Genomic DNA, 7,325 nt, shown 5'->3' with positions numbered 1-7,325 from the left:
AAAGAGAAACCATGTGTTTTGTGTTGTCTCTCTAGTCAGGATGGCATTACCAAAGACAGTAGGATATGTGGTTGTTCTTCTGGTTTTATGCACCAGTCTGGAGAATCAGGGATACATATGTGACAGGGTCGGTTTTTTATGGACTATTGGATGATTTATTCTTTCATATTCTGTTTGTTGTGTTTTTAGTGAGTTTTACTGGATGCATTTTTACCTAACCAACCTTGAACGCTTCACAGGCAGGTTGCAATCGACAGCATTAGTAGCAGCTGTGCAGACGGACCTGAGACTCTTTAAGCAGCAGCAGGGCAGCAGTACCGGGGATGAGCGGTGACGGGAAGAAGACTGAGCCGGGGACTGGGGGCTGGGATTTTTAACTCTGTTTTTATTAGAGTAAGCCGGTGCATTTTAATGTGAGTTTGTGGTTTTTAACCTGCTCACCCCTGATTCAAAGAACCTGCAATTTTTAACTGAGTCCAAGGCTCTTTTAATCCTAGGTGGCCTTGTCGGCTTTTTATATATTCTTAGCTTATTTTAAATTGTATTTTAATTTGTATTTTAATTCTCTAAATCTAGACACGGCACAGACAACACGCACGTCACACATACAGTGTCTGGATGTTTTTTCTCAGGTAAGAATGAACTGATAATTACTAACAGCAGAGGTTGTAGTGCTACACCATGAGATGCTGAGACTGCTGTGTGTGGTTGTATGAAATAACTTATCTGTTGTGTATTTTTCTAGTTTACAATTGATATTTACTTACAGTTATTGTTCTATGTAGACAAACTACAGTTGAACTGAATCTGATGATTCTTTCAGGAATCACTGAGTTCAAAAACATCCTCCATTCATGCCAGAGAAAAACGACAAAGTGAGTCACATTCTATTAACATTAACAGAATTTATCACAGCAAAGAATATTGACTTTTGGTGTCTGAATCTGCCTTATTATTGCCACTCAAGTGTGGACTGTTTCAACTCCAGCCTCCTTAAATTCCATGGATTATGAGGTCCAGGCTGTTATAAGGATCTCAGACGTGGAGAATATCCGACTGATTCTGGCCACGCTCACGTTTCCTTTACAGATCGACAACTCCACAGAAATTACAAACACTGAGACCACAACAGGTACAACATCCTTCATTTGGCTGTTCTTTTGCTCCCCAAAGCTTCAGAATCTTTATTCAACCAGCAAACATGTCGTTCGTCCTTGGTGTTGTGTGCTGCTGCTTCTTCCCATAGTGTGTTCAGTACATACGACTGGATACCAGTGCACGTGTGAGGAGAGCTTTGCTTGGTCGTATAACAGCTGCATTAACCATGAGGCCTGTGATGCCATCGTTGGTGACACATGTGGATGCATTAATGGCCTCCCAGCAGACGGCCAGTACTGCCAGTCAAACACCACGGAGTGTAAGTACATTCACACAAGCGCTCTACTTTAGATGCTGACACTTTCTGTGTTTTAATGTTATGTTGCTTCATACTTTAGTCTACTACACTCATTGGATAAAAATAGTAAGTGGTCACTTTGCAGATGAATATTTTAAAAGCCTACAGTGTGATTGTCAAATAAAAGGCATTCCCATATAGTAAATAAAGATGTTAAACAGTCTATAAAATGATTAGGACTGGCTCCACTGCAGTCAGCCACATTACTAAAATGCAGCCTACATTTTAAGCCCATTTTTTTCAACTTGTTTTAAATCAGGAAATTGTTTCATCTGCAGAAATTTTCATACATTCTCTGCAGTCCCATGTTAGTAAACCAGCTGAAAAACATCATTGTTGATTGTATATTTCTCACTGATGATTTTAAATCAAGAACATTTGTGTGCATGTGTGCAGTTATTTGGATATTAGGGGAACCGCATGTTCCCTCCAGTAGATGGAGCTGTCTGTGTCAAATCTTTAACCTTCATCATGTTTGTAGCTGTTTTGATGTACTGAGAAAATACCACAGAATCATAGATGCAGGAAGAAGGAAAGTAAGTACTTCCTCATGTTTCCTTTGCATTAAGTTTGTTCAGATAGGTTTGACTACCAGCATGAATGAACGAATCTCTCACAAAGCGTTTTTTAAAAAAGAGATGAACAAAACACAGCAGTTTCTCTTCATCCTTTTAAAGCTTTGAGTAGAAAAATGTTTTGCTTTGAATGTGGAAATAAAACAGACTTTTTAATTTTAGTAGCTAATTAGGGACTTTTTTTAATGTCTCCATCTGGTTTCCTTGCTGTAGAGAATCTGCTGTGGCAGCAAACAGCTGGTAATCCCACAGACAAAACAGGGTGGCAAAAGACAATCCTTCAAGGGAAGAGGGACAGACTAGACAACTCACACAAAGAACATAGGTGAGAACTACTGAGGACAATCATGGGACTCAAACAAAGGAAGAAAGTAAAACGAGACTTTAAAGGGTGCTACTTCAACCCCCAATGGAGGACTGCAGTGTGAGGAAAAGAGTGTTTGGTTGTGCAACAACTGTGACATACAGGACAGAGTAAAACCACAACTCAAACCTGGTGCATAAATGAGTTTATCTCTGATCACAAATAAGTATTGTCTTTTAGCTGTTACAATAAAGAAATACTGCTATCAACAAAATGTCTGCTGTGTTTCTCTGGCTGCCCCGCATATTTCAACATAAATATAGTTAGGGTTGTGTTTAATTATCTCCTAAAGATATATTCCAATGATTAAAGTTATGGTGTTTTTCTGGGCAGAAAATAAAATGTAGTTCTTCTGGTGTCACTCCAGGCCCAAGTCCATCTCCTAGTATAGGAACCATTTATACCGAGTTCTGGATGAACACAATCAACTCAGTGAACAAACAAATAAATAGATAAAAACGTTTATTGATCTAAACCAGTTGTTGTTTGTGCTGTTGTTTTTTTTCCATGTCTTGTGAAACTACTTCTTTGTAATACTCAGTGTTCCTTTTCATTTTCTATGGAGTTTGATCCTTCATTCAATGACCCACACCATGCAGTTTACCAAGACATTAATAACACTAAGTCTTCATGTCTTCTCTTTTTATTATTTAATTGTATTACATTTCTGATGCACTCAATCCAAATGATATTTAATCCTTCAGCACAATTAATTGGTTTTAAGTAAGCCCTGTTTTATGTCTTTGACATTCATTTTCTTAGGTTTGTAGCAGCGAACTATGTGAGTGTCAGTGTAATTATATTCTAATGTAATGTTAAATGTGATATTTACATAAAGAATGATGAGACTTCAGTCTGCTGTTTTAAGCTTTAAAGTTTTACAGTACATTTGATTTTTTTTTTTTTTAACCATATTTTTAGCCATTTTAGAAATCCAGTCTATCCACCACTTTGGTCCTGATTGAAATATCCCAGCAACTGTTGGACAAATACAGAATTTAAAAATACCTCATTATGCAAAACCTATAAAAGTATTATCTGTGGGCTGAAACATTAAGTGGACTCAGATTTTGAACTTGAGATGAGGAAAAGGTAAAGCAGTGCCAGTTCATATTTCTATTGGACATACTAGTGGCTAACTTATCAGTGACTCCACACTGACAATAACTCATGGACGGATTGCTTTGAAATTTTGATGCTTATAGTTTTCCCAGGATAAATCCTTATCCGTATTAGTAAATTTTTAATATTCACTAGAATGGTTGTCACAAAATTTGGGACAGACATAGATGTATTTTTAACAAAACTCAAACTTTCACTGTGCCGACAACTACAGCCCAGAACCAAATTGGTCAAAAACATGACAGTTGTTAAACACCATTAGCTCCTGTTTAAACACTATATCTGCTGTTGTGTTGTTCTGATCATGTGGTTTTGCCATTGGTTTTTCAGGTGACTATGACATATCATCTGGTGCATCCAATGAAACTCACTCACTTTGAGCAACACTTGATGCTTAATTTTTTGGAAAGACTGAACAAGCGTCAGTGTAGTTATTTTCTGAAGGTTGTAATAACCAGTCAGTTGTAATAACTTTCTAGTATGAGTATCTTCAGTTCTTCTTATTTATATTGTATATATAGTTTTTATATCTGATGTCTTTAATTTATAGATGTGTTCTTTTTGATTTTTCTTACTGTCACTTTGCTGCTGTGATGCTGCAAATTTACCCTTGTGGGGCTAATAAAGGATGTTCTGTTCTATTCTATTCCATGTCGAAGTTAAATATTGTTTCAGTAACCATTTACCATTAGATCAGAACTGTTTTTGATGCATGTGTTTTATCTAATGTGAAAGTCTGTTTGATGTATTGCAGTAATAGTTGTGTTTGTTTAGGGTTTTTTTTATGCCTTTAGATATTATTAGATATTAACAGCAGAGATGGACATGTCTGTCTTTACACATAGAAAATATTTGTGACCACTTCCCGTCAGACCACAGCTGTTTCTGATAAAAAGGGTGAATCCTAAAAGGAGCTCACTGAGACATAGATTATCTATACGATGTAATAGTGAACAGATTACTGCAGTTTTCATAGGCTGGGATAAAGTACACTGGGAGATTCCGCTTAGCCTCTTTCAGAATAAAAACTAATTCATGTAATAGTATTAATTCATGGCACAATTTGAAATCAACCAAATGTCCACAAAGTACATGCAAAATGGCTCTTCTTTTGGTTGACTTTGCTAATCAAATCAGTTAGACAGGGCAAGGCTGGCTGACACAGATCAGTGGACTTGTTTACTGAAGGGGTGGCATCACAATGACAAATTGACCCGAACGTCTCTAACAGTCAAATGTGATTCCAAATGGTGAAGGATCAGGCATTTATTTATTCAGCATATGCTGATGTTTTAACAATCTAAGGAGAAAGAAATAAAAACCACTTCTGCTTCACTTTCTTTTCTTACCCTCCCATGTTTCAACAGTCTGAATGCAACTATCAAATGGTTGAATTACTCAGAACACTCACTGAATTAAAGCTCCATCAGACTATTAACATTCTTTTAGTTTGAATTTCAGAGAGTTCATAATTATGAAAGCTTGGAAGTGTTTAATATTCTGAATCTTTTGTCATTCAAAGTTGTCTTTCCTATATTTTTTTTCTCTGGGAAAAACAAAGCAGCGCAGTGAAACCTGCAAATAAGATGGCCAGCCCTCAGCACACGTATGTAAAACAGGCCTTGAATCAGGTCTGTGGACTCACTGACTCGTCATAATCATTCTTACATCACTTATCATTCACATGCTTTCATGGTTTAACTTTACTCAGTGATAATACACTATCATTCAACAGTCTGGAGTCACTTAGAAATGTCCTTATTTTTAGAAGAAAAGCAGCTTCTTTCAATGAAGATAGCATTAAATGAATGGTAAATCCAGTGTAGACATTGTTAATGTGGTAAATGACTATTGTAGCTGGAAACAGCTGATTTTTAATGGAATATCTCCATAGGGGTACAGAGGAACATTTCCAGCAACCATCACTCCTGTGTTCTAATGCTACATTGTGTTAGCTAATGGTGTTGAAAGGCTCATTGATGATTAAAAACCCCTTGTACAGTTATGTTAGCACATGGATAAAAGTGGGAGTTTAACTGGAAAACATTCATCATCAAAATTTAGAACAGTAGTGGAGGTGTATTTCTTGGTTTCTGTAACAACTGGAATACGTCTTTAAACCTTATTGCTCTTTGAGGATATGAATAAATGTGTGTATGTATATATACTTAACCATCTGTTTTACCATTAAACTTTAAAATACAGTCAGTAAATTAATTCAACATACACTTCACAATCTTAGGTTTCTGGATTAAATAAATGGAAACTGTCACACTAAATGAAGTCATGCCTGAAGGTAATCAGTCGCTGTCTCTGTTTTAAATTTTTCAGAATTCACTAATAACAAATTTAAAAATCAGTTGGCATTATTCCTTCAGTGGGCATATTCATGCTTTTAATGTTTTGATGTCTCTAAAATGTCTGAAGAGTTTTGTTACAGGTCTACTTACATTTCTAACTATACTTATAGACACTCTTTCTTGTAACAGAGTTCAAGTTGTGCAAAGATCATTTCATCATCTTTGCTGTGATGTAAATACCAAATATGTGTTAGCCAGCTATCCTAAAATAAAGGGAAACGAATAGAGAGGGGTGATGATAGCTCTGGTTACTTTTGACAGAACATATGGAGCTGAATCCACTATCGGCAGCCATCTTCCTCTGTGACTGCGTAGGTTCTAGACTTGGGCTCAGACATGTAAATGAGCAAGGAGTCATAAGAAAATGCAAAGAGGAGAGTTTGGGGACTTTGCTTTTGTGGCCAGCTTGGTCCAGACGGTTCCCCCAAAGCCTGCAGTAGTTTACTATGCATTCACTGAAAGGTTGTGGGAGTAGTTTGTTTCTGCAACAACCCAACAGTCAGTGAGGTTCAAGAAGTATCTGCCTTACTTCAAAACATTAGCTATGTGAAAGCTATATTATTCTAATTTAATACACTTTTTGTCAATAAATTCTGTATCAAAATAGATGCACATTTAAGTCTCAAACAGAACATCTGGACACTGCAGTTTGACCTCATTGTTGCTCATTGTTCCAAAACGGTCAGGATCATGAGTGAACAGCCATCAAGTCCTACCACAAACTCTCAGTTGGATTGCGGTCTGGCCTGTAATTTGTCCACTCCAGAACATTCACCTTGCTGTCTTTAAAGCATTTCTGTGTAGTTTCGGTTGGATGCTTCAGGGCTTTGTTGCTGGAAAACAAATCTTCTCCCAGGTTGCAGCTCTTTTGCAGACTGCATCAGGTTGTCCTCCAAAATTTCACTTTACTGCTTTTAAATTCCCCTCTACCTTCACAAACCTTCCAGGGCATTCCTACATCATGATGCTGTCGCCACCATGCTTCACAGCGGGGATGGTGGGTTTGTGGTGTTGTGCAGTGATAGGTGTCAGCCAAACAGATCAGTTTTGTTTCATCAGACCAAAGATCCTTTTTTAAATTGACTTCAGAATCTCCCACATGCATTCCGGCAAACTCTAAGACAACAGACATCCGTTTAACGTCCATTGTCGATTACAGTCTTTATCCAGAATTGCTGGCCTTACCTTTAATATAAAGGTGGAAGGGTTCCACTGATGTTGTATTATTCTGTGCTATACTGTGGGCGTGTAGTGATGTAGCTAGCAGCAGTAGAGCTAATGCTACTTACAATACTGCCTTTAATTCCTTTTATAAGCTCTTTGTTTTCTGATTATAGCATTTTGGAGTCATTAGTAACTTTAACTGCCAGATACACGTAGTGCAGTTAAAAGTTAATAATTTCCCCCTGAAATGTAGAGGAGTGAAATTATAATGTTCAAGTAAAGTG

General features: G+C 37.1%; 1 non-coding gene across 2 annotated transcripts; it reads left to right on the top strand.

Annotated features, from left to right (window-relative positions):
- The first annotated feature begins 311 nt into the window (after window positions 1-311).
- LOC111567868 (uncharacterized) lies at window positions 312-2,609 on the top strand. 2 transcript variants are annotated; one of them, XR_002746090.2, is made up of 6 exons: window positions 312-413; window positions 577-632; window positions 824-875; window positions 989-1,132; window positions 1,247-1,417; window positions 2,245-2,609. It is a non-coding gene; the product is annotated as an uncharacterized LOC111567868 (transcript). The 2 variants fall into 2 exon arrangements; XR_008603593.1 differs by having other exon boundaries at window positions 968-1,132.
- The last annotated feature ends 4,716 nt before the right edge of the window (window positions 2,610-7,325 follow it).

This window comes from Amphiprion ocellaris, chromosome 12, assembly GCF_022539595.1.
Source record: "Amphiprion ocellaris isolate individual 3 ecotype Okinawa chromosome 12, ASM2253959v1, whole genome shotgun sequence".
Taxonomy (NCBI): Eukaryota; Metazoa; Chordata; class Actinopteri; family Pomacentridae; genus Amphiprion; species Amphiprion ocellaris.
The sequence above is the reverse complement of the archived record's forward strand: the minus strand, read 5'-3'. Positions and strand labels throughout refer to the sequence as shown.